Source organism: Mesoplodon mirus (assembly GCF_964341445.2).
Source record: "Mesoplodon mirus genome assembly, chromosome: 2".
Taxonomy (NCBI): domain Eukaryota; kingdom Metazoa; phylum Chordata; class Mammalia; order Artiodactyla; family Ziphiidae; genus Mesoplodon; species Mesoplodon mirus.
Genome location: NC_138977.1, coordinates 107,724,611 through 107,751,707, shown reverse-complemented (window position 1 = coordinate 107,751,707; position 27,097 = coordinate 107,724,611). Strand labels below are relative to the sequence as shown.

At 41.7% G+C, this 27,097-nt stretch overlaps 1 long non-coding RNA gene across 1 annotated transcript in view; it reads right to left on the bottom strand.

The window, feature by feature from the left end:
• The window catches only part of LOC309814521, a 253,767-nt gene that overhangs the window by 96,433 nt on the left and 130,237 nt on the right, over positions 1-27,097 (bottom strand). The gene's annotated exons all lie outside the window — the stretch shown is intronic.

Genomic DNA, 27,097 nt, shown 5'->3' with positions numbered 1-27,097 from the left:
AAAAGTTCTGCCTGGCACATAGGTGGTCAATTAATGCCAGCTATTATTATTAATAGACTGTTTGGCAAACTCCTCAATTCTGTGGATCCCAAGTCTTCAGTTTTACTAAAACATGCCTTTTCGGCAGCTCTGTCCAGAGAAGGAAAGAAGCCACCATATATTGACCATCAACTGTGTGCTGGGTATGAGGTCCCTCTCAGATCTAATCTTATTTCCTTCCTTGTCACCAAAACCCTCATTTTCGCACATGTGGAGCCTGAGGCTCAGAGAAGTTAAGTGACTTCCCCCGAGGCACCCAGCTAGAAAGGGTCAGACACCAAGAATCTGGCTAATAAACTTGCACTGAGGATTCCCCGCAGCACTTTTTTAATGGTTAATATAAGGAGTGGAGAAAGCTTTGCCCTTTAAAAAAATCTAAAGAGAGACATTTTGAAACTGCGAGGGAGGGGGGAAGTTATACCACCTACACTCTCCATTATCTGAACACTCAACAATTACCCAGAGGAAAAGCCCTACAAACAGGCAGTCATTGCTGGCTTGCTCGCTCTCTTTTTCACACACACACACACACACACACTCACACACCCCATAAGGATCCCTGGCTACCTTATTTAAAATTACAAAACCTCCCCCATAACACTCTTATTTCTTCCCTTGCTTTATTTTTCTTCTTACCACTTAATCACTACATCACATATTGTCATTTTGGTTATTTATGTTGTTTATTGGGATTCTTCCCCAGTAGAGTGTTAGCTCCTTGAGTGAAGGAATTTTTGTCTATTTTGTTTATTCCAATATACACATGCCTAGAACAGGGAGGCACACATTGACATTCAATAAATATTTGTGGCATGAATAAATGAATGAATGGATAGGTGAATGGTTGAATAAAAAGTCTAGAAAAGTACCAGTCATAATTTTGACAAAATTCAACACCCATTTATGATAAAAACTCTCCAGAAAGTGGGCATAGAGGGAACCTAGCTCCACATAATAAAGGCCATATATGATAAACCCAGAGCAAACATCATTCTTGATGGTGAAAAACTGAAAGCATTTCCTCTAAGATCAGGAACAAGACAAGGATGTCAACTCTCGCCACTATTATTCAACATAGTTTTGGAAGTCCTAGCCATGGCAATCAGAGAAGAAAAAGAAATAAAAGGAATCCAAATTGGAGAAGAAGGAAAACTGTCACTGTTTCAAAAGACATGACACTATACATAGAAAATCCTAAAGATGCCACCAGAAAACTACTAGAGCTAATCAATGAATTTGGTAAAGTAGCAGGATACAAAATTAATGCACAGAAGTCTCTTGCATTCCTATACACTAACAACGAAAGATCAGAAAGAGAAATTACAGAAACAATCCCATTTACCATTGCAACAAAAAGAATAAAGAACCTAGGAATAAACCTACCTAAGGAGGCAAAAGACCTGTATTTAGAAAACTATACGATACTGGTGAAAGAAATCAAAGATGACACAAATAGATAGAGAGATATACCATGTTCTTGGATTGGAAGAATCAATATTGTGAAAATGACTATACTACCCAAAGCAATCTACAGATTCAATGCAATACCTATCAAATCACCAATGGCATTTTCCACAGAATTAGAACAAAAATTTCACAATTTATATGGAAACACAAAAGACCCCGAATAGCCAAAGCAATCTTGAGAAAGAAAACGGAGCTGGAGGAATCAGGCTCCCTGACTTCAGACTATACTACCAAGCTACAGTAATCAAGACAGTATGGTACTGCCACAAAAACAGAAATATAGATCAATGGAATAAGATAGAAAGTCCAGAGCTAAATCCATGCACCTATGGTCACCTAATCTATGACAAAGGAGGCAAGAATATACAATGGAGAAGACAGTCCCTTTAATAAGTGGTGTTGGGAAAACTGGACAGCTACATGTAAAAGAACAAAATTAGAACACACCCTAACACCATACACAAAAATAAACTCAAAATGGATTAAAGCCCTAAATGTAAGACCAGACACTATAAAACTCTTAGAAGAAAACATAGGAAGAACACGCTTTGACATAAATCACAGCAAGATCTTTTTTGACCCACCACCTAGAGTAATGAAAATAAAAACAAAAATAAACAAATGGGACCTAATGAAACTTAAAAGCTTTTGCACAGCAAAGGAAACCATAAACAAGATGAAAAGACAACCCTCAGAATGGAGAAAATACTTGCAAATGAAGAAACTGACAAGGGATTAATCTCCAAAATACACAAGCAGCTCATGCAGCTCAATATAAAAAAAAAAAAACCCAATCAAAAAATAGGCGGAAGATCTAAATAAACATTTCTCCAAAGAAGACATACAGATGGCCAAGATGCACATGAAAAGATACTCAACATCACTAACTATTAGAGAAATGCAAATCAGAACTACAATGAGGTATCACCTCACACCAGTCAGAATGGCCATCATCAAAAAGTCTACAAACAATAAATGCTAGAGAGGGTGTGTAGAAAAGGAAACCCTCTTACACTGTTGGTGGGAAGGTAAATTGATATGGCCACTATGGAGAACAGCATGGAGGTTCTTTAAAAAACTAAAAGTATAGCTACCATATGACCCAGCAATCCTACTACTGGGCATATAGCCTGAGAAAACCATAATTCAAAAAGACACATGCACCCCAATGTTCACTGCAGCACCTATTTACAATAGCCAGGACATGGAAGCAACCTAAATGTCCATCAACAGACGAATGGATAAAGAAGTTGTGGTACATATATACAATGGAATATTACTCAGACATAAAAAGGAATGAAATTGGATCATTTGTAGAGATGTGGATGGACCTAGAGACTGTCATACAGAGTGAAGTAAGCCAGAAAGAGAAAAACAAATATTTTATATTAACGCATATATGTGGAATCTAGAAAAGTGGTACAGACGAACCTATTTGCAAAGCAGAAATAGAGACATAGATGTAGAGAACAAATGTGTGGACACCAGAGTGGGGAAAGGGGGGGTGGGATGAATTGGGAGATTGGGATTGACATATATACATCAGTAGGTATAAAATAGATAACTAATGAGGACCTGCCATATAGCACGGGCAACTCTGTTCGGTGCTCTGTGGTGACCTAAATGGGAAGGAAATCCAAAAAGGCGGGGATATGCATATGCATATGGCTGGTTCACTTCACTGTGCAGCAGGAGCTAGCACAACACTGTAAAGCAACTATACCCCAATTAAACAAAAAAGAGTTGAAAGTAATTACAATCTCTTTAAATAGCTGCATTGTTCTGGTTTTTCTATTTAAATATGTATTATTTGTATAATAATAGTTTTCAAAAATGTAACCTCAATTGTCCAGGTTATTAACAATTTGAAGCTGAAGTGAGAGCAGATAGGATGCAGTTTATCTTCTATAGCTCAAATGTGATAGATATTTTCCACAGGCCCCCTGGAATCCACCCTCCATCTTTCCTCACTGCTCTATGCCCTGGGATGTCGACCTTTTTTAACTGAATCAATAAGCTTGCTTAACCTTTGGCTTCTAGCTGGGAAAAGAATAAGGCTGGGCAGCTCTCAGGCCCTCAGGCTGCTGCAGATGCACTGTGTCCCTCTACTGGAGGCCCCAGTATATCGGGCACCTTCTCGATATCCCTAATCTCTCCAGGTTCTATAACTGCTCCCACTCTTGCCTCCCTCAGGCCTAGGAATGTAACAGCTCTCCATTTTGCATGACCTGGAATGCTTCGCTTCCTTTGCAGGTCATCTTAACTCTGCCCACACCTTTTAAATAATCCCTTTATTAAATTTTCCTCAATTACCCACTTAAGTATGCCATCAGTTCCTTGCTGGATTTGTGACTGATAGAGTGAAATGGGAAATATGCTTACAGTTGGAAGAGGTGAGTCCTACTACAAGTTTCACCATTGGCTTGCTCAAGGCTAAGCAACCACTGGTCTACATTCAGTTTCTTCACCTGAAAACTAAGAAAACTGGGCAAGACAGCCTCCAACATTCTGTGATTTTTAAGCACTCTGCTTAGAGAACCAAGTAGTTACTTCCCCACTGGTTAGAAAGTGTTAACTTGATCCAGATTCTGCAAAGGGCCAGTCTTCCAGGAACTTATCCACAAGGTTGTAGCTATACTACTCACAATAAAGCTGAGCTCGGCAATAATAAAGCCAGGAAAATCCAGGCCTATCTTTGCCCTCACTACAGCTTAAAATCAGTAATTTCCTGGAAAACTGAGGCTACATTTTTTTTAACATCTTTACTAGAGTATAATTGCTTTACAATGGTGTGTTAGTTTCTGCTTTATAACAAAGCGAATCAGCTATTAGCTATATACATGTATTACATATATCCCCATATCTCCTCCCTCTTGCATCTCCCTCCCACCCCTCTAGGCTACATTTTTAAAGAACTGTTATTATACAAATAACATATATTTATAATAGAAAAACCAGAATTTGAAGCTATTTAAAGAGATGAAAATTACTTTCAACATTTACAATTGATACTTTTCTAGATTTTTTTCTATTCACTCATTTATTCCACAAATATTTGCTGAATGCCAGTATATGCCTGGCTGTTCTAGGCATGTGAATAGTGTTGCATTATTGTGAAGTACTTGTGTTGCCAAACCAGAATTCTGGATGCTACTTCAATTCTCCACTTTGCCTAAGTATAATATTGGAAGAATTATATAATCCCTGCTCTTCTTTGGTCAGTGTGTACACAGGACACTTAAATTCCTGGAAAAGTGAATTTTTTTTTTGGCTGGTAGGACCAAGTTGAAACTTTCTGCCATTGACTTAGCTTCCTTGTCTTAGACACAGCCTCAAGCTTCTAGCCAGAAAGCCTTCTCTATCACCAACCCAAAAGTGTCAACAGTAAAAACAAATGACGAATAAAGGGACCCTTCCAGGGAGTGGGAATTGTTTATCCAAATAACATTGGAGGATTTGGAGTAGTATCTTTGAAGTCAGAGTAGGTTCAAGGCAGTGAACTCCTTTATCGGGTGTGACTGGAAAAATAGAACTGCCCAAGCAGACACAGTGACTGTTGGAGTAGGCTGCACATGCAGCTGTGGTAGGACAGGGCTGTCTGACTCCCACCTTCATTTCATCTCTCTCCATCCTAACACCAGTGAAGGAAAGTTTTGTTTAATTTTGAAAAACATTGCCCCAACGTTATGCTCTGAGAAGTATTAGTATCAGCAAAAAACGGACTTGTCTATCTTACTGACATTCTCTTTTGAGGCCTATCAAAGACCTAGGCTTACTTCCGTGAGGGCAGAAAACAACCAGCATGGCCCCTCAAGGATGAAATCAGGAATGATCATCACCTCGTTTTTGACCATTCAAGGCTTCCTGATACTTACTGTTGAAAAAGTGTCTGTCACATAATAATGGTTCACGAAATTTTGTTAATAATGAGTGAATAAATTACTCTTAATTAAACCATATTTTAATATCTAATATTTAGAAATATTTAACATTTATCAACAATGTTTTGAATTTATGAGGTATAAACAGAATGGGAAGGAAAAAGGAGAAGGAGAAGGGGGTTCCGGAGTCCAACAAGTCAGACTGCACGGACCACAGGACAACCTGCTCTGTTTTGTACCAGACTCCCCTGTAAATTGGGATAATGGTAACTTCCCCATATGGCTGTTGTGGGTTTTAAATGACTTAATTATGCAAAATGTTTATAACAGGGCCTGGCACATGGCAAACTGTCAATAAACGTTAGCTACTACCCTCTCTTCCTCCTCCTCCTCCACTTCCTTCTCTCCATATACTCAAGATTTTCTGATCTGCCCCTGGAATTCCATCCTCCTGCTGGTAATCAACTGTACCTGTGGACCCTTCCATATATTATGGGATACACTGATGGTGCTTCACAGTACCTACATTAGAAATATTTGAAAATTTTAAATAAACTTGACACTGAAATTAGCTTCACTCAACAATGATACCATCTCAGACATTCCTCCTGGGTCAAATACTGCCACTGTGCAGAGAGAACAATGAAGCAACATGGCCACAGTCAATCTGGTGACTGAAAAGGCAATTTAGGTTCTTACTCTCATTCATCCAACAAATATTTGTTAAATGGCAGGAACACCAGGCAGAAATCAGACACTGATCTCATCTTAATACAAATTTCCATCCGAGGGTGGGGAAAAATGAGACAGAGATTGTTAATATAGGTAGAAAGTGATGTAAACCACAGAGAAGCACAGCTAGAGTGCTATGGACCTCTAGTGTCAGGAGAGACTGGTTTCTGCTGGGGACTCAAGGAAAGAGAGCACAGTTCACACAGATGCAGGTCACCAACGTGTGCCATGGGTAGTGACTCATCTCATCTTAAGACAGATGCATGAGGATTTGGTCTTTGCCTAGGTGGTTTTCCTCTAGAATTGTAATGCAGGCCAAGTTTGTCACGCCTTATACCTTTATACCAGCAGTCCCTACCACCACCACCATAACTCTCCCAGCCATTGCAGCAATGCATCCAGACCTGGATCTTGACCCACACTCCTTAACATCATCATCCTGATGGAAATGTCCCCGTTGTATCTCCCTTGTTCTTCAGGGTCCATGGGTGGCAGTGGGCCAATCCTTAGAGGAGAGCTCACCAGCAACACGGGCATCACACATTTGACACACGGGACCTCTGAAGTCACGAACACATTCTGCCTGTGTTTAAAGATGTGGCCCATGGTATTGTGTATACTTAGTCAATGGTAATAACCAATCAATGGGTCTGACCAGCTCAATTAAAACAAAACCTGAATAACTGGCTGGGCAACTGCAAAGGTTAATGCAGCTTCAGTTTGGTTAACACACTGAAATCTCTATTAATGGCATCAGCTAGAATTGTGCTGAGTGTAATCTGTTCACCAAAACTTGGAGGTCCTGACTAAGAAAGCCATAGGGCTTTAACAGCTTGACTTATCAGGCAAAAGAATAAACATTTTTAGATAAAACATATCACAAAGAAATAATGAAATTTGTTTCATGTTTTAAGCATGCTAATTGCAAAGATGTATGCATGTGGTTTTGCAGATGTCTTTCCAAGTTGCATCTTTGTCTTTGTCAATATAATATCATATCATCTTGGTATACCCTTGTGTGATTTGGGTAACACATTAGTCTCTTACAAGATAGTATTCTGGAAAGGTCAGCACTGTGCCAACCCGCCCACAGCCTCTTCTGAGGTGATCCACCCTGCCCACACTTCCTGCCACAGGGGCAGGCCCAGGAAGCCATGTTTAGTACTCGGAGCCCCACATCCTTTGTCCATAAATGATTGGCTGTGGCCCAGGCACCTGAACCAACAGTACACAATCCATAGGCTGGTCAGGGAGTTACAGTCTGCCCTGGAAGAAGGACTGGACCAATCAGATTCTCTCTTAGGGCCCTGAGCATGAAGAAAAATAGCCATCAGTTAGCACTAGGACGAGATGAAGTAGACATATAGCATGTCACTTTAATCATAGAAGTCAAAGATCCATGAATTTCTGCTGCTGAAAGGCTGGGAGGCTTCTTGAATCTAGAGTCACCTTTGAGCTCTGGGCTCTTTGAAGCCAAGATTTAATATGGCTCCCGTTCTTGGATTTCCACAAACATTCTTTTACCATTTAAAAATAAAGTGACATAATACAATATGCTAAAGCCCTTTGTCTTGAGCTATCTTAAATGACTTTCTGTTCCTTGCAAGTAAGAGAGCCAGACTAAAACCAATAGGAGATTGAAACTGGGTCCCAACTGAATGCCTGGGCCACAAGACCTTCTAGAGAAATTACAAGAAGAAAGACAAACTGACAATGTTTTAGCCATTACTGGGAAGACAACAGAAACCAAAAAAAGAAAAAAAGGAACTGAAAGCCTTTAAAGACGATTTGGAAAGTTTGTGTGTGTATGCCTCCCTGTTGGGTATGCAGTGACTTGTAGAACCAGCACCATGAATGGAGAAGACATAGTCTCACTGAGCTCTCTCTCATGAGTGAAACCAAGTATTTTAACAACCAAACTTAAAATAGACTATGAATGACGGCTGGTTATGAGATATGCTAAATGTACAGGAATCACAAGTGATTGAAGCCAACTCACGAGAAAAACAGGATAATAATGTTAGAGGCGGCCTCAAAAGCAGGTGCTTGTTTAGGGTGTGTCTATATGGCCCTGGTTTTTGTTTCCACTCAACTTTGGAAACTAAATGACACTGCTCTCTATTTTAAAATGGAAATGTATTGGTTCATATAGACTGTGTCTAAATAAAACACAGTTTCCAAATATCTCCTCAATGGTAGCATTTCTTGGCCAAAGGTATTTCATGGCTTGGGGTTAAACATAATTTGGCCGCTATTAAATATTCCAGTTGATTTAGAAAGTGAATTATTATCATGTTTGATCTACGAAGACATTCTACCAGTTTAAAAAATAAACTATTTGTAGATAGAAGTTTTCACTACTTGAATCTGTTTTTCTATACCTGTATTATATAAATTATGTGTTCTTGCCTGGGGGAAGCAGTGTGGGGAAGTGGTTAAATGATGGACTTTGGAAACAGATAGGCCTGAGTTCAAATCCAGGCTCAGTGATTTTTTTCTAGTCATGTGGCCTTGGGCAAGTTAGTCCTGCAGTTTCTTTATTTCTCAGACAAGGATGATGAAATAATAGTACATACCTTACAGGATGTACGAATTAAATGAATAAAGGTACATAAAATGGTTAAAGCAGTGCCTGGTAGGTTATTTCCTATAAATAATCTAAAAATGTTTACTACTATTATGTGTATTACTTTCATCGAACTCACAAACTAAATCATTGAGTGCATGCAAATATTGTCCTTGGTGTGTACTTCTGTAATCTTGTTCAAAACTCACAATAGGAGGGTAGGAATTATCATCCCAATTTTACTGTAGTAGAAATGAGGTATAGAACACAAATTAACTAATTTGCTAAAGGTTGCCTAGTTACTAAGTGGCAAAGCCAGGATTCACTGATTTACTCATTAATCTATTCAACATGTTTTTCATTGAGTACTGGCTACACACTAGCCTGGATGCTGGAATACAGACAGGAATCAAGCAGACATAAATCCTTACCCTCATGGAGCTAAGCTTCAGCTAGAGGAGATAAACAATGGGAAGGGGAGAGGGAGCAGGCCTGTGTGTTGGGCAGTGGGTGGAGTTCAGAATGCAACTGTGGTTCTAACAGGTAACTAGGGAAGGTCTCACTGAAAGTAGGATGTTTGAGGAAAGGCCTGAGAGAGGAAAGAAAGCAGGCCATGGGGGTAGCTAGGAGGAAAGCTTCTGGGCAGAATAAAGAGCGTGTGCAAAGGCTCTGAGGCAGGAGTGTGCCTGGTGTGTTCCAGGAACAGCAAAAGGTGGCCGAACAGAGAAAAGAGGGAGAACAACAGGAGATGAGATCGAAGAGGGGAGAACTTGGCTGATACTGGTATTTGCTTTAGAGGCCCCCCCACCCATCTCACCATGTTTACGTTAACTAGGGCTTTGCCTCCACAAAGGCAAACCATCTTAAGAAGCTGCTGATGGAAGAGTCTCCCCTTTGGAAGGGCCATCTCTCCTCCCACCACCTCCATCCCGTAGAGAGGAAAACCCAGGCTTGGTGTTGGCAGTCAGGTAGTTCATCAGAACTGAAACCACCTACCAGAATCCCCCCCGCACCGCCCCTCTCCCGCCCCCCTTGCTGACTGGAAGCAACCATGACGATGGTGCTCAGAGCCCTTGCAGAGCTGTGCTGTGGTCTCTCTGAGCTCATCACGGCACCTTCCTATGCAGGAGTTTCAATTCAAGGTCATTTTTGGTTCCTTTTAAGTAGCAGACTCAGAACCAGATCTATTCAAGTGTAGGAACAGTGCAAACACATTAATAGCCAGACCCTAGTGGGAGTTTTATTTTCCATTTCCTCTTCCCCCATATTTATTTGTTTCTTCATCTCCTCTGTGCAGTAAGGGTGACCCTGCATGACATTTTCAGATGAAACTTAAAAAGGTAGGGGGGAGAATGGGAAGCTGTCACCCTGTGTTGGAGCCAGCTCTTCCCCAGACCCTGTCTCCAGGCTCTGGAGTTGGGCTGCCTGGGTTCGTATCTCTGTTTCACCTCTTAGAAGCTATGCAAGCTTAGACAAAACACTCAGCCTCGAAGAGCCTCCGTTTTCCTGTATTTAAATTGGGGATGATGACAGTACCTGCTTAGTTAGGCTCATAGTGGGAATTAAATATAATCATTTAATGATATTTTAGAATTTAGTCAAAATAGGGAGCTGCCTCCCATTCCTGGAATGCTTTTCATTTCAATGAGAAGGATGTCTCAGGACATTAAGAGGCAGGTGTCCAATGGATGTGGCTGTCTCTGCATTTTTACTGAAAGCATGATTCAGATATTTCCCACATGCTTCCATCTCTCTGGTAAAAGTTCCGTTTTTCCCCAGCTGGGTGGTCCCAGCCCCCCAAGCTGATAAGCCTCTTGAATTCTCAGAAGCAGACAAAGGGAGGTCATAGCGCTCTCTGTGGTCCAGGAGAGTAACTGGCCCACTGCCTCCAATGGGGAAGATGGTCTAACTGCACTTATTACATCTCCTGGGGCAGACTCTGAGCTTCTCTTACCTCATACAGGGCACTAAGGAAAATGTTTGCAAATTCTCCCATAGAAAATCAAACAACAAGCAAAGGTCCTTAAAGACAAGAAGGTTTTTTGGCAAGAGAATCTTCAGGGATTACATTTTTCTGCCTTCAGTTTAATTTATCTTTTGGGAAAAGGGCACACAGAATTTGGTGGATGTTGTGTAATGGTCACAGCCTACTAACCCTATGTGTTCCAGTAGAAAGGAAAAAAATCAGTACACAGTTATGTCAGAAAATCTTCCACAACTGGGTTATAGCGAATGGTCAATATTCTATCGGCATTAGTATAAATCAGAGAGTAAGTGACATATTAGGAATAGCTAAAGCATTTTATAGGAACAGTCAAAGCAACTGTCTTAGGATCATTGTAATTGAAAAAATGTGGCCTGGAAATGCTTCTGTAGCTCAATGATTTAAACATATAGAATAACATTTTCTTATTGTCTCAGATGACCATTTTTGAGATGACTTATTATGGTTCCTTAGTAAGCTTCAATAGGCAGAGTCACGTTAGAGTATAATTTTAAGTTGCTTGGACCTATCATCCCACAGGCTCAGTATCAAATTGTTAAATGACATTGACACAAACCCCTGAATGCCGTTACTAAAAAGCCATAGGAAGGATTCCCCACAAGAAGCTTAGTGCTACGTGGATAATCACCCCTGACTTACCTCAGCTGTAAATTCAGATTGAGATGTGCCACAATTTTTTGAAGGATGCACCACAGATTAAAAGAGCCTGGTTTAAAGATAGAAACCCACCAGTTCCACTCCTCATTCTATCCCCAAAGACATGTCCACCAAAACACATGTGCATGAAAGTTCACAGCAGCTTTATTCATAACAGTCTAAAGTTGAAAACAACAGACAACAGTAGAATGGATAAACTTTAATATATATATGTACGTATATATACATACATATATATATATACACATACATATATATATTCAGTGAAATACTACTCAACAATTAAACAAATAAAATTTTTTTTAAAAACATACTGCTACACACAGTAACATGATTGGATCCCAAAACATGTTGAAAAAAAGAAGCCAGACAAAAACATACCAGCTGTATGATTTCATTTACATAAAATTTTGAAGCAGACAAAACTAATCTATGGTGATGGAGGTCAGAAGAGTGATTAACCTGCCCAGGGCAGGGGTGGGAGAGGGGGTCATGGAATCAGAAGGAGCCTACGGGATGCTGGGATATTCTGAATCTTCATTGGGGTGGTGGTTCCACGGGTGTATACAATGAAAAATTCACCATCTGTGCCCTTAGCATTTGTGCAGTTTACTCAGTTATGCCTCAATTTAAAAAAGAAAAGGGAAACAAACAAAAAATTAAATACAGAGGCAAACAGGATCTGTGTTATCTGGGTGGCTTTTGTAAGACTCTGGGATCACAAACTCAAGAACTATGACCCTGTGGGAGAGAAAATGTGAATCCCATCCAGTTAGATTTATCCCAGGATTGCTCTGTATTCATTCATCATTAACCGGCACTGAGACCTATGTGTGCGGGGCACTGGGCTAGCTGCTGGTGATAGAGTAGAGGGAACAAGACTGTCATATTCCCACTCTGTAAGAGGAGACAACACTCAGAAAGAAACTATACACATAATTCCATAATTTTGAAATGAGACATAGACTGTAAGAAGAAAAGCATAGAAGAGCTCTCCTATGAGAAAGATAAGAAGTGGGCCTGATTTTGTTCCATCAGGAAACAAGGAAAGTTTCCTTGAGGAAATTACATATGAACAAAGATGTGAAGCTTGGGTAGGAGTCAGACAGAAGATTGGGGCCAGGGGGAGGGAGGGAGAGAGAGACAGTGTGGAGAGAGAAGTGGTGGGGCGGGAGGAGAGAGGAGAGAAGCATGGGCAAAGGCCTTGAGTTCACGGATGCAAAATTCCCAGAGAGTTCTAGCATAGCTAAAGTGTAATGAGTTGTGGCAAGAAGAGGGAAATTAAGTTGAGGGAGGAGGGATAGACTGGAGCCAGGATGTAGAGTGCTTTCCAGGCCAAGATTAGGGTTTAGATCAAATGCCAAGTAGAATTTGAAGAATCAATGGGTTTTAAATAAAATCTGATTTGCACTTTGAAAAGATCACTGGTTTCTAAGAAGAGTATAAACTAAAAAGAAATAAGAATACAGTCAAAAGAACCAGGTAAAACTATTGAAATAATCCACGAAAGAGAGGACAACTTGAATTGGAATGGTGGCAATGGAAGTGGAGAAAGGTAGATGGAAATGAGCCAGCCTTTCCAAACTTACTTATCTCATCTTCTGGTCTTCTGGTGACCTTTCTCTCTTCTAAAACACACACACACACACACACACACACATATTCATAGCAGATACTTAACACTCACCCACTAGATCCCAACGGTGATAGGAGTGCAATAATGGTGATACAGACACAGTACCCACTAGTACTTAAGAATTCCAATGCATAACTCACTTTGAGAAAAGGAAATCAGGAGTAAATGCTAACATTTACTCAATTTCACCTATGTGCCAGGCATTGTGCTAGGTACTTTCACATTTGTTCACTTGTATACTGCTATGGATGGAATACTTGTGTTCCCCCAAAATTCATAATCTCCAATGTGATGGGATTAGGAGGTGGGCCTCTGGGAGATGATTAGGTCATGAAAGTGGAGTCATAAATGGGAATAGTTCCCTTATAAAAAGAGACCTTCCACCATGTGAGGACACAACAAGAAGATGGCTGTCTATGAACCAGGAAGCAGATTCTCACCAGCCTACAGGACTGTGAGAATAAATTCCCGTTATTGATAAGCTGCTCACTCAGTCTGTGATACTTTTGTTATAGCAGCCTGAACAGACTAAGACATAGCCTGAACTGGATGTTATGATTATTCCCATTTTAAGAGGCAGGGAAACTGTAGCTTGAAGAGCTTAAATAATTATTTTATTGCCGTCTCACAGCTATTCTAAATGGCAGAGATAGGATTTGAGTTCAGAGATATATGATTCCAGAAGCCATGTTCTTTCTATTACACTCTGCTGATGATCCCTTTATCAAAGGTGAATGTCATTTTAATAACAAACATCAGGAAAAATAATCCAAAGGAATGACTCTCTAATGGTGAAATTTCAGACATTAAAACACCTGGATGAAGACATCAGTCTTCAGAGCCTGTGGGATCATAGCACTTACTATAGGCAACCCCTTCTTCCAGTCTGACTGTGACTAATCACCAGCCCATCTCCATGCACAGGAGCCGGAGACCAGTGACGTTTGAGAGCAACCACAAAGGGGTGGAGGTAGCCCACAGCCTCCAAAAGCAGTGACAGCAAAGCTGAGTTCAGCTCAGATTTGCAATGGGCAGGTACAGCCTTTAATAACTCTGAGGCATCTTACACTGGGTTTCATTACAAGTCAGATCTGATTTAGCTCCTGCCTCCAGAAACAACACCAGTCTTGTGGGGAGGGAAGGAGAAAAGGTATGAGAGGCTCACCAATCCTGCTTTGAGGGTGACTTTGCCCAATCACCAGGAAAAAATTTCTTTGGGGTGCCATGTGATCAAAGATACTGTATCCTGAGGGCCTGGGGAAGAGAGATGTATCAGCTAGGGTTTTATCAGAAAAGCAGAGCCGCTGCTTGATTCAGAAATAAAGATTTATTATAAAGATTACACCCTGCAAAGCTGCGGGAGCTGGTGGACTCGATGGCAGGCTGTTGCCTCTGCATCCGGTGGGGACCTGAAGTCCAGCGGCTCTGATAATCAGGAAGCAACTCAGGAAAGTGGGGGAAGCAGTGCAAACTGGAAGCGTGGGAAACACTGGAACCAATGAGCACAGGCTGGAACCCATGGCTGTCTCTCATTACCTCCAAATTGGACAACGCAGGGGACCTGCAAATGCTGGCACCTTCTCCATGGAACTGCACACACAGCAAGCTTGCAGCTCAGAGAATCTGAAGGAGGAGACTGGGTGGGAGTTGAAGGAACTGCAGGTCCAGGTGCTGCTCCATGCCAACAGGATAAGCCATTAGATCAGCAGGAGCTAAGGGGGCCCGCCTGGCACCCCACACCAATCTGCAGAGAGTTGTGACTGCATCCCTTCTGCCTTCCCCATCTCAAGAAAATTTCTCCGGTGCCAGCCCTAACCTGGAACCATACAAGGAAGAGGATTCTGGGAAACACTGCCAGTTTAGCTAAGTCAACACAGTACCAAGGTCCATCAAGGGGAAAGCTCTAGAGACAAGTAATTAGATAAACTAAAGGTTTTATGATATGAGTGGAATGGAAAAAGAATTCCTATGCGAACCCATAGTGCAATCCTGGCCAGGTCCTTCCACAAGACACACTTGAAATTCAGGCATGCAGTGGGTTAGAATCAATGAAAAAACTATTAATGAGTGCTGTTGATGTGCAAGGCTCGTTCCTCAGCATCACTGGAGGGGTACAAAGAACTTCACGAGAGGCCTCTGCCCTCATGGGAAGAAAGCTAAGATGGACATGGTACCACATATGCATTTCCACACAATGCATCCTTGGATGCCTTCAGTAGACTTCCACAGGTTGCTTGATGTTTGGTTGGTAGAACAAACTAGCATCACCAGACCGTGTTCAAATTCAGCCTTGCTCCCCACTAGACATATGATTTTGGGCAATTTACTTAATTGCTCTGAGCCTCCATTTCCTAATATATAGAGATAGTAATAATAGTTACTTCATATGTTGATTATAAGCATAAAAAGAGATCAAGTATGTTAAGCACTGGAACAGAGTAGGTACTCAATAAATGGAAATGGCAGTCATTTCAGTTTTTAATCATCCTTATCATCATTGTATTATCATCCTCATCACCAGCATCACTGTTCCTTTTTAGACCCAAAGCCTATCTGAATAAGCATGTGGCATACAGACCCACTAATACACAAAATACACGTGAGTGCCCAACCCCTTAGTGAATCAGCAGTTTGAATAAGCCAGCATACTTCAGGTATTTGTTTGTTCATTCAATAAATGGTAAACCCTAACCCTACAGTGCAAGACACACGTGGCCCAAACATGATATATTAGTCTCAAATGACAAGTGTAAACAATGCCCTTAGGAGTTACAATTTCAGTTCAGCAAACATGTCCTGGGACTTCACAGAGTTGACAGGAGGGAAATACCACTGTGGCTTACAGTGGTCAAGGTTTCAGAAAGCAAGTAGCATTGGGGTTCATCGTGACAAATGGGTGGTGTTTTACACCGTGAGGCAGGAGGGGTCACTCCTGGAGCTGAGTACTAGGTGAGCATTGGGCTGGAGGCTGGAAAGCCCTTGCATATCCAGAAGGGAGTGAGGAGAGCAGAGAGGGTTTGTCAGGGAATAAATAGGTCAAGAAGCAGATTGTGCATTGCTTTGAATGCCAAGATCAGGAGTTCAGATTCTGTCTTGTGGGCAGCAGAGTTATCAAAGGTCACAAAGAGAAGGGGCACAACAAAAGCCAAGATTCAGGAAAACTAACATGGTGAAAGTCTATGGGCTACACTGAATTGGGGAGAGACTGTAGAAAGGCAGGCCAATTGGAAATCCTGTGACAGAAATTCAGAAAGTACAGAGAGGTCTGAACTGAGACAATGAGAGTGCAAAGAGGAATGACAGAATTATTTTGAAGGGAAGAAGCACTAGTTCACGGTGCCTGCTTGCACGTAAGGAGATGCTAAAGATGAGCCAAGACTCCAGCCTGGGCAGCACGAAGAGAAATAGGGAAGTTGGGGGCAGGGAGTGAAAAAGAGAAGAGAGGCTATGATCCATGTGGAGATTCGGTGAGCACCACTAAAGACACAGGGTCAGGAGGTGAGGCTAGAGGTTAAGATCTGGGATAAGCTCCCTGTGGGCTGGTTGACAGCAGAGTGGATGAACATGAGAGGAGGACTGACTGAACTTGGGGAGTGCCTAAATGCAGGGAGTTGCAGGAGGTACCAGAGAAAGAACAGGCAGAGACCTAGCCTCCCGTAAACCTAAAGAAAGCATCCATTTGCTGATGGGAAACAGCAAAGACCTAAAAATCCCTGTAATTCTTCAAGATGCAATGATGGTCATTTCTATAAGAGAAGAATCATTTTGCAGACCCAATGGCTAAAGAGACAACACAGTCCATCTGAAAGAACAGAGACAATCATTCACTCAGAAAAAGCTGAGTTAGTGTCTACATTTTGGTCAGGATGGCTATAGCCAGCATCCTCAGGAAACAGATGGCACATACAAAGGGCCGAGTAGTGATGAAGAGACTTTACAGAGATAAGGCATTAGGTTCAGCCACAGTAGTGACTGTTCTCCTCCTCAACCTGAAGAGGAGAAGAGGTACTGATATTCCCTGAAGCGCAGTGAGGGCTAAAGGAGTAGAAGAGGCTGTCCAATCAGAGCCGTGGCTGTAGGAGAACATAGCTGCTGCCAAACCTCTAATGGCCAAGGAGAGAGCAAGAGGTATAAACCTTTCTCTCCTCCCACCTTTTCATTTCTGATCAGCACACCTCATGGGTCAAACTGAACCAGAAGCCACAAGATGAGGACGGTCTAGTTAATGCAGTCTGTAGTATTCAGCCTCCCAGAGCAAAAAGCAGGGCAGAAAAGAGTGGAAGACAGATCCTGGGGAGAAAACGGAGAATCATCAGAACATTGACCTATTATAGTTCCTTAGTTCAACACTATCCTCTGAGTGGAAGTAGAAATAATTAATTTTTATCATTAATTATACATATTTGTACAACATTTTCTGCTTCATAAAGTGTTTGCACATAGATTATCCCTTTTGAGCTACACAGTATCCCTGTGAAGTAGATAAGACCATGCTATTCAGGTCTACTTAACTCTGAAGCCCAGAGAAGTTAAATGATTTATTCAACGTTACAGTCACATGGCAAGTAAACTGTGAAGCTCCTATTAGAAATAAGGCCCTCTGATTCCTAATCCAGTGCTCCTCCCCAGGTGTGAAATTAATTTACCTGGGAAGACGCTCCTGCTGTGGAAGGCATTAGGACATAGCTGTCCCAAGGGTGGCATGCCTTGTAGCCTGAGCCTGTTGGGTTACAGGGCCTTCTGGAGTTGTTTTCAATAAGCAAATATTCCTGACACTTCAATTATCCCAAGCCAAACAATGAGCACACTGTACAAGAAGTTTCATAAATTTCATTCAGTTGGATGCAATGAGAATAATATAAGTCAAAGCTTTGTGTGTATCCCCTGAAGAAAAAAAAAATCACCCAACAAAACAGAGATTGTTGTAATGGAAACATCTAGGCCAGAAAAAAAGGCAACACAGGCTCTGTGTTTCAGGAACCTGGCTCTGATTCTTTCATCTCATCACCGGTTTCAGCAAAGAAACGCGTCTCTGTCAGGAACCCTGTACTTTCCATTCTCCTACAAATTAAAGCAAGGCATTCTTACATATGGACAACTCCAAAATTGTGTTTGATAAAGTGTTTTTGTTAACTTTCCTATGTTTGGTGTCTTGTCATTTCCATATATACCCTCTCAAGCCACTCCCTCTATCCTACTGTTATGGGATGACTTGTGTCCCCTAATAAAGATATGTTGAAGTCCTAACCCCCAGTACTTCAGAATGTGACCTCATTTGGAAATCAGGTCCAGAAAAAGGTAATCGAGTTAGAATGAGGTCATTAGAATGGGCCCTAATCCAATATAACTGGTATCCTTTTAAAATGGGAAATCTGGACACAGAGACAGACACCCAGAGAGGGAAAATGATATGAAGAGACAGGGAGAAGATGGCCATCCACAAACCAAGGAATTTGTGAGGCCACCAGAAGCTAGGAGAAAGGCTGGGGACAGCTCCTTCCTTACTACTGTCAGAATGTGTACACACTTATACCCAAGATGTAGCCAGGAAAATGGTAGCTATTTTCTTGGCAAAATTCAAGGTTTTATAGAAATATGTCCAAAGAGAGTCTTAGGAAATTTTATATAGATTAAATATGGTTCCTCTCTTCCACCTATGGAGAAGAGCTCTAGTGACATTAGTCACTAGACTAATGGATTAATTCTAGTGACAATGTCTCATATGTTGATACCTGAATTAATTAGGATACTTTTGGTTATAAGTAAGAGAAAACCCATATCAAAGTAGTTTATGCAATAAAGGCAACTTCTTGGCTCCCATACCTGAAAATGCAGATGTAGTCTGGGCTTTAGGCATGGCTTGATCAAGGCTCTAGACTATGTGATTCTTTCCATCTTCCTCTTTTGTGTGTTGATTCCATCCTCAGGCTGGTTTCCCTCATGGTACCAAAATGACTGCAATCGTTCCAGCTTGCAGTCTAAACCCAATATTTCCCAGAAGAAGAAGGCTTCTATGTCCCAGGATCCCCAGCAAAAGTCCTGCACGTGGTGCTGATTATACCAGCCCTAACCAATCCTAGGGGAAAGCCAAGTGCTGACTGGCTTGTGCCTGACTTGTGTGGTCCAATCATTGGCAAGAGACCTGGGATTCCCCGATGGCTTAGATCATTCATAGCCTACTTCTGGAGCTGGAGGTGAGTGATCAAACCACCAAGCTGCTACTGATGGAAGACAAGCAAAATGGGTACTGAGGAATCACCAAAATGTCCAATCCAGGACTAAACCTAACCTTTGCACATTAACCTTAACATATCAACTTTAACATAAAACCTTACCATATCGACATTGTGAAAATCTGACTTTTAGAAAAACATGAGCTTGGACTAAAACCATCTGCTAGAATGTGAAATCCAGAATATGAAGGTTTCCTTTCATATCTCAGGAGGGGTTGTGAGTAGAGGAGGTGAGATTGTATTTATTTTATTTATCAAGCATTGTTCCAGTTACTATGGCTACATAGAATTTATCTCAAAACTTAGTGTCTTAAAATAACAATGATTATTTATTATCTCTCCTGGTTTCTGTGGATCGGGGATTGAGGTCCAGCCTAACTGGGCATATCTGGCTCAGGGTCTCTCCTGCGATTGTGGCTATAAGGCAACTGTGGCTGAGATCATCTCAAAGGCTTCTTTGTTCACCCAGCAGGCACCTGATCTGGGACAACTCCAACAGCTGAGGCTCCTTGGCAATCTCTCTCTGTTCCTACGTTGTCTCTTAGTGTGATCTCTCCAGAGTAGCAGCTTCAGGGTAGGGGTCCCAAGGTGTGTGTGTGTGTGTGTGTGAGCGCACATACATATTCATATACAGAGAAAGACAGACCAAGAGAGACAGAGTGACAGGCAGACCCGTATGACCTAGCCTTGGAAGCCAGAGCTTCACTTCTGCAGCATTGTGTTCATCAAGGCAGTCACAAAGTCCCACTGGGTTCAAGGGGAGGGGAAGTAGACTCCACCCCTTAATAGAGAATAGCAAGGTTCTTGAAGAGCATTTGGGACCAGAAATTTTCTCTGTCTGTGTATGGAAAATACAATCTGCCACACTCAGAGCATTTGTATACCATACATTGTTCTAAGTACATTACAAATATCAGCTCATCTAATGAATTGGGTACTAGTCTTTCTTTTCCAGATGGCAGAGGCTTTCTGTGCCCCACCCATGTCTCCTTGGTCCTCACTATTTCAGCATCTATCAGTTCAACTTCTAAATGCCAAAACTTTGCCTGAGAGCTTCTGCTGGCCAGAAGCTCTCAGGAGCCTGCTGTGTTCCGGCATGACAGATGTGCTGGGGAATAAATATCCTCCAGGAGCAGCCATCAGCTAGTAATTGACAGGAGTTGGTGTATAAATTCCCTTGCTCCTTCGCCCCTTAGTGGCAGGGTGGGGATTTAATTCTGAGGCATGTGTTCTACCCTGATCCCCAGAGTTCCCCAGGGGGATTAAGCTCCAGTGGCTCACAGCAGTGACCTGCTTGATAACACAAATTGAATGGCTGCCTTCCTCTCCCTGTCATCTTCCCACCACCATACAGGTGTTTCCTGTACCTCCCAAATAAACTACTTGGATTTGAAACTTTCTTGGGGAACCCAAACTAAAACTTTAACCAGCCCAAGGTTACTCAGCTAGGATTTTGAACCCAAATTACGACTTCAGGTAGCTTTGAGAAGTCCTTTTTTAGGACCTTAAACTATGTCACATTAGAGAAAAGGCAGTGTTGAAGAGAATAATGAGCTCTGGGAGAGAAGTCAGATACTCCATTGCATGGGATGCTCCAACGTTACATCCACCAAGCATTTTTTGAGCTTCTACTATGAGCTGGGCATTGGGCTAAATCCCAGGGAACCTGAGTTCTCTAATTCTGGAATGGGCATAAAAATTCCTGGTCAAATTCCCCTTCAAGGCTGTGATAGAAATCATAATGAGACTTTCAGATGAGAAAGCCCTCTTCCAGTGGAAGACTCATTTTGGTAGCACTGTTTCTGGGACTTCAGCATGAACCATTAGGGAAGGGACTAGAGTGATTGTATTAGTCAGCTTGGCCTGCCACAACAAAATGCCACAAACTGGGTGGCTTAAACAACAGAAACTGCTTTTTCTCATGGTTCTGGAGGCTGGAAAATCCAGTATCATGGTGCCAGCCAATTCAGTTTCTGGTGAGGGATCTCTTCCTGGCCTGTAGGTAGCTGGCTCTTGCTATGTCCACACTGTTGGGGGTGAAGGAAGCAGGAGGGGAGACAGACAGATAGAGGGGGAGAAAGAGGCAGAGACACAGAAAGAGACAGGCAGACAGAGAGAGCACTGGCTGTGGTCTCTTCTTTTAAGGACACTAATCTATCAGATCAGGGCCCTTCCCTTATGGCCTCATTTAACCTTAGTGACTTCCTTATAGGCCCTATCTCTAAATATAGTCATATTAGGGTTTAGGGCTTCAGCATATGAATTTTGTGGGGGCATAATTCAGTTCATAGCAGTGAGATTCTGGTACAGATTACTGCAGGGGTGTACACCTTTTAAAGCATTTTTATTTTGTTTGGTTAGCACTCATTATCCAAGAAAGTTGAAGGAAGAGGTGCTTTTGACTTCAAAGGATAGTTTTAAAATGTAAAAGGCGTCATATTTTTGTGATTGGATGACCCATTACCCCATCTTAAGGAAGCCCTTTCAGAGGCCTCGCAGGGCAATTCACCCTGCTCCATTCGTAGGAGGGGGCAGTCTCTGAGTCCAAGTGCTTTCATTAAATCATCCCCCACTTTTTCTTAGAACCCAGAGTCCTTTTCCTGGGAGCATGCTGTCTCTCTTGTTCTCTGGACTTCTGAGCGACGCCTGTGTGATGAAAATGATCTAGATTAGAAGCATGCTGCTTTGGCCAAATAGCTGGATTTTATAGCAGGTAATTCAATCAGCACAATCTTGGGCTTTAAACAAGAAACTCCAAATGATGAATCTAATCGTTCTCCCTTTTCTCTCTCTTCATAGGCTAATCAACAATCATTGACTTTATATTGACTGAACACTTTTTAGGTGTTAGGCATTGTGCATACGCTTTTCATGGGGCTCTGCCTTCAAGAAGCTAACAGAAATAAGAAGAAAACCACTGAAAAAGCAGCGTGACTAAGCCATTGTAGCAGATCTGTGGATGCCCAGTCTATCTTCACCTGGCTTCACCTGAGAGAGACCCTTTATCACATGCTGGCAACTTTTCACTCAGGTGTTCGTACCGCTCTTGTTCTCTGCCTGAGGGTTTGCTCTGGCACCACTGGGGGCAACCGTCAGTCAACAGGGAATGAGAGTGGGTGGATCAATGCCCAGCCTCCCATATTCCAGTGGAGGGTCCTGAGGAGACAATACAGTTTCCCAGAGAGTCCTCAGAAGGAGTGTGCTCCAGTGGTAACCCACATTTTACGTTTCTCCCTCTCTGTCTCACCTTCTGCATTGTGTCATTTGTGGTTCCCAGATAAACTACCTGCACCTACACCTTTGTCTCGGCATCTTCTTTTGGGGAACTCAAACTAAGATAGCCATTTATTATGGCCGGCAAGTACCCAGGACATGGGCTACCCTCTCCACACCAGAGCTCTTGACAGACACGCATATCGACCATGGCTTCTTCCCACTGAATCTGGAAAATGTCTTAGATTTCTTCTCTGAGCAGCCACTGGGAGTTGACCAGTGTTGGCATGTGGGATGAAATCCACTTCCCAGCCCAGGCATGAAGAATAAATGCTAAAAAAGCAGTAGTCAAGAAATGCTTTAGGAGTTTAGAGGCAGGAGAGTTAGACTGGGGTCAGCTGGAGAGCGGAGAAAGTATTCACAGAAGTAAGACCTGTACTGGACCTAGAAGGGTTGTCATCATCTTGGTAGAGCTTCCTGGACGGTGGGTAACAGTGCAGAGAGGGGAATGTGCCAGGTATGTTCAGAGAGAACAGAGTTTACATTGGCTCTGGCAGGTGGATTATGTTGAAGGATCTCAAGAATTTTTTTTCCTTGTGACAAAAACAAGTGTATGTTTTAGTTTCTTGACTTTCTTACTTCTGATGACTTTGAACTTCTCCTAACCTCATCCATTCATAACCCTGTATCAAACTTTGAAACTGCTCCCTCCACAATCTTGAACTCAGAACACTGTTTTTCTTTTTTTCCTCTCTGTGCTCTCCCTTTCACAGCTCTCATCTCCTCCTATCTACACCTATAAAGATGGACGTAAACTGTGAAAATGGTTCAGAAATTTCTGCTATCCCTCATTTTAGTTATTGGATGGACATTTCCAACTGGCTGTCTTAACAGCATCTCAAAGTCATCATGCCCGAAGTCACACTCATCTTCACCAACAAAACAAGCTGGCTTTCTGCTTTCCTAGTTTTCTGAAGGATACCACCATTCCTCCATCAACCCCACTCTCAGAACCCTGGAGAGGAGAAAAGAAAACGAATCTAACTAGGATGCCAAGCACCACACTGGGTATTTTCATACCTTGCCTCCTTTAATCCTCACAACAGGCAAGGAGGTAGACAATATTATCTCCATCTTTAAATAAGGAAACAAAGGCTTAGAGGGGTTAAAGAATTTGCCTGAGGTTAGAAAACAGAGCTAAAAGTAGTTTAAAAAAATAGAACTGGGATTCAAACTCAGGTCTGTTTGACTCCAGAGTTTGTGTTCTCTTCATCCTTCACCAAAATCTTTTATTTTCCTTTGAAATATCTCTTGCATCTGTCTATCCCTTCCATTCCTCCGCACCACCACTACCACTCCTATTTAATGTCACACCCAATGGGGGAAATCTCCACTAGGTCACCCTGCTTACAACAGACAAGGGGGGACAGCTGTACACAACACAGCAGTAGGTGCTGGCTATGGGGAGCTGAGGTACAACCTGTCCCAAGGCCTCAGGGAATTTATAGCCAGCATAGACAATAGGAAAGAGGTGGTGGGAAGAAAGTGAGAGGAAAGGGTAGGAGGTAGAGAGAGGAGGAGAGGAATTGGGGGTGGGCTGTGGAGAGAATCTGCCAGTCACGTGGTTTGCCATGGAAACCTTTGGTCGGCTCCACCCAGCCTATTTCTGGGTACTCTCCCTCACCCCTCCCTGCTATCCAAGCAGGTACAATATGAGCAATCACGACTGTAGATTGTGACACTCTTCCCCTGACACTGTCCTAAATGCAAAAGCAAGCAGCCTAAAGAAGCTCTTATGGGGGTGAATGTTTGTAGATGTTGGTTGTATTTCTTTTCAATATTATTAGCTAACGTTGCTGAGCTTTTACTAACGGGCCAGACTCTGTACTAAGCACTTTGTAGGCCTTACGTTATTTAATCCTCACGAGAATCACAAGGCACTTTGCAGAGTGGCAAGTTATGCTCATGGAAATGTTCCTGGGGTCCTAACGTTGAGATGGGTGGAGGCAAAGCCAAGTCTGACACCTCTGGAGGTGCCTACACTTCACCACTGTATTAAACTGCCAACCTAGTATAACCTTCAAAAAAAAAGGTTTCCTGTTACAAAAGTAACATAGTCATAGTGTGTGTGTGCGTGTGCGTGTGTGTGTGTGTGTGTGTGGTCACTGTAAAGTATGGATAAACAAAAGAGAAGAAAATGAAAAATCCTATTATACCACCATCCAGAGATAACTACTGTTAACATGTTGGCATGTGGGCTCCCACATTTCTCTGTGCCTATGCATACTAAAAATAGGATTATACAGTGTTTACAGTTTTGTAAGTTTTGTTCATGAAACAATATATCATGCATTTCTTCTATGCTACAAGAGGCTATGTAGGGCTACTTTATTGCTTTGACTGGATGTACCATAACTTATTTAACCAATTCTTTATTGCTAGACATTTAGGGTTTTGTTTTTGTTCTTTTAGCTTTTCATTCTTGTAAATAATTATGTGATGGACATCTGTGTGGTTGAAGCTTTCCAACCAGGCTCGTCATACCCCCCTCCAAATCCTTTGCCACATGGCAGCTGGGGGGATCACGGCCTTGACATACGATTCATCTGCTTGGAGTGCTCCTTCAAGCATGCTGTGTCTCAGGACTTAGCCAAAATGCACCTTCCTCCAAGAGGCCTTCCTATACTGCCCAGGCTAGATCAAACCTCTTGGTTGTTTGTGGGCATAGTCCCTACACAGCTCCTTCATTACTTTTAACATAGGTATGATTAATTAATTGGCCATGTAATTCTTTGTCTAATGGTGATCTTCCCTTCTAGATTATTAGTTTCACAAGAGCAGTGCTGTGACTCCATTTTTCTCTGTGCTATCTCCAGAGCCTAGTAAGGGCACATAGTAGGCACTTACTAAGTATTTTTTGAATAAATAAATGAATGAACCTTTGTGGACATCCTTCACTGTTTTCTTAAGTAAAGCTAAAGAATGGATCAAAGAGCATACACATTTTTAAGACTTTTTATATATTATTCAATTGTCCTCTAGAAAAGTAGTAATAATTCTCATTTCTATCACTAGTGTGTAGAGGGCAGGTCCCCCTTTTGTGTGTCTTCAGCCAAATCAAGACTTATTTTTAGAAAGCCAACTTGTTAAATGGTTGGCCAAACTGCATCAATCAGTATTAGAGCTTCCCCACAAAATCAAGGTGTGTATAGACAGGACAGTAAATTTCTATTTTAAAAATGTACTCTGAATCCATAGAGCAGATCTTTCTGCTTTTGTATTTATTGTTACTTTATGATATAAGTTCCACTCTTAGATCCTAGGTTTTCTAATTATTACAATGATGACTATCATTTGCTGGGAATCTACTGTGTCAATATGCCATGCTCATCCTTTTCCTGCATTGTCTCATGTAATCCATGCACAGCCCTAATGAGATAAATATCATGATTACTCTCAATCACAAATGAGTGATTGAGACACAGACAGATAGGTGACTTGCCTGAGGTCACACTGTTATCCAGTGATGAGGCTGATATTTGAATGCTCAGTCTTTCTTTTTTAACTTTTTATTTTATATTAAAGTAGAGCTGATTAACAATGTGATAGTTTCAGGTGTACAGAAAAGTGATTCAGTTATACATATACATGTATCTATACTTTTTCAAATTCTTTTCCCATTTAGGTTGTTACATAATATTGAGCAGAGTTCCCTGTGCTATACAGGTCTTTGTTGGTTATCCATTTTAAATATAGCAGTGTGTACATGTCAATCCCAAACTCCCTAACTATCCCTTCCCCCTGGTAACCATAAGTTCATTCTCTAAGTCTGTGAGTCTGTTTCTGTTTCATACATAAGTTCATCTGTATCGTTTATTTTTATGTTCCACATATAAGTGATATCATATATTTCTCTTTGTCTGACTTACTTCACTCGGTACGACAATCTCTAGATTTATCCATGTTGCTGCAAATGGCATTATTTCATTCTCTTTAGTGGCTGAGTAATATTCCATTGTATATATGTACCACGTCTTCTTTATCCATTCCCCTGTCGATGGACATTTAGGTTGCTTCCATCTCTTGGCTATTGTTAGCAGTGCTGCAATGAACAATGGGGTGCATGTATCCTTTTGGACCAAGTTTTTCTCCAGATATATGCCAGGAGTGGATTGCTAGATCATATGGTAGCTCTACTTTTAGTTTTTTAAGGAATCTCCATACTGTTCTCCATAGTAGCTGTACCAAGTTACATTCCCACCAACAGTATAGGAGGGTTCCCTTCCCTCCACACCCTCTCCAGCATTTCTTGTTTGTGGATTTTTTGATGATAGCCATTTTGACTGGTGTGTGAATGCACACAGTCTTGATTCTAGAGCCTGTGCTCTTAACTAAACTTCCAGTTTCAACAAACAGCCCTGCCTTTTCAGATCTCACTTTCAAGCTAACCTGAGTTTGAAAAAAAGTCTTGTATCCAACACTATTTCAAAATCGTTCTTCTAGGGATGGATAACTTAACTACCTAGTATATACTGTATGGCTTACATCAACTCATTTTCAGTACTTTTATTTCGGTATTATTATTACTGCCATTTTACAGATGATAAACTGAGGCTTGTGTAACTTGCCCACACAGCTACGAAGTGGAAGAACCAAAATCTGAATCCA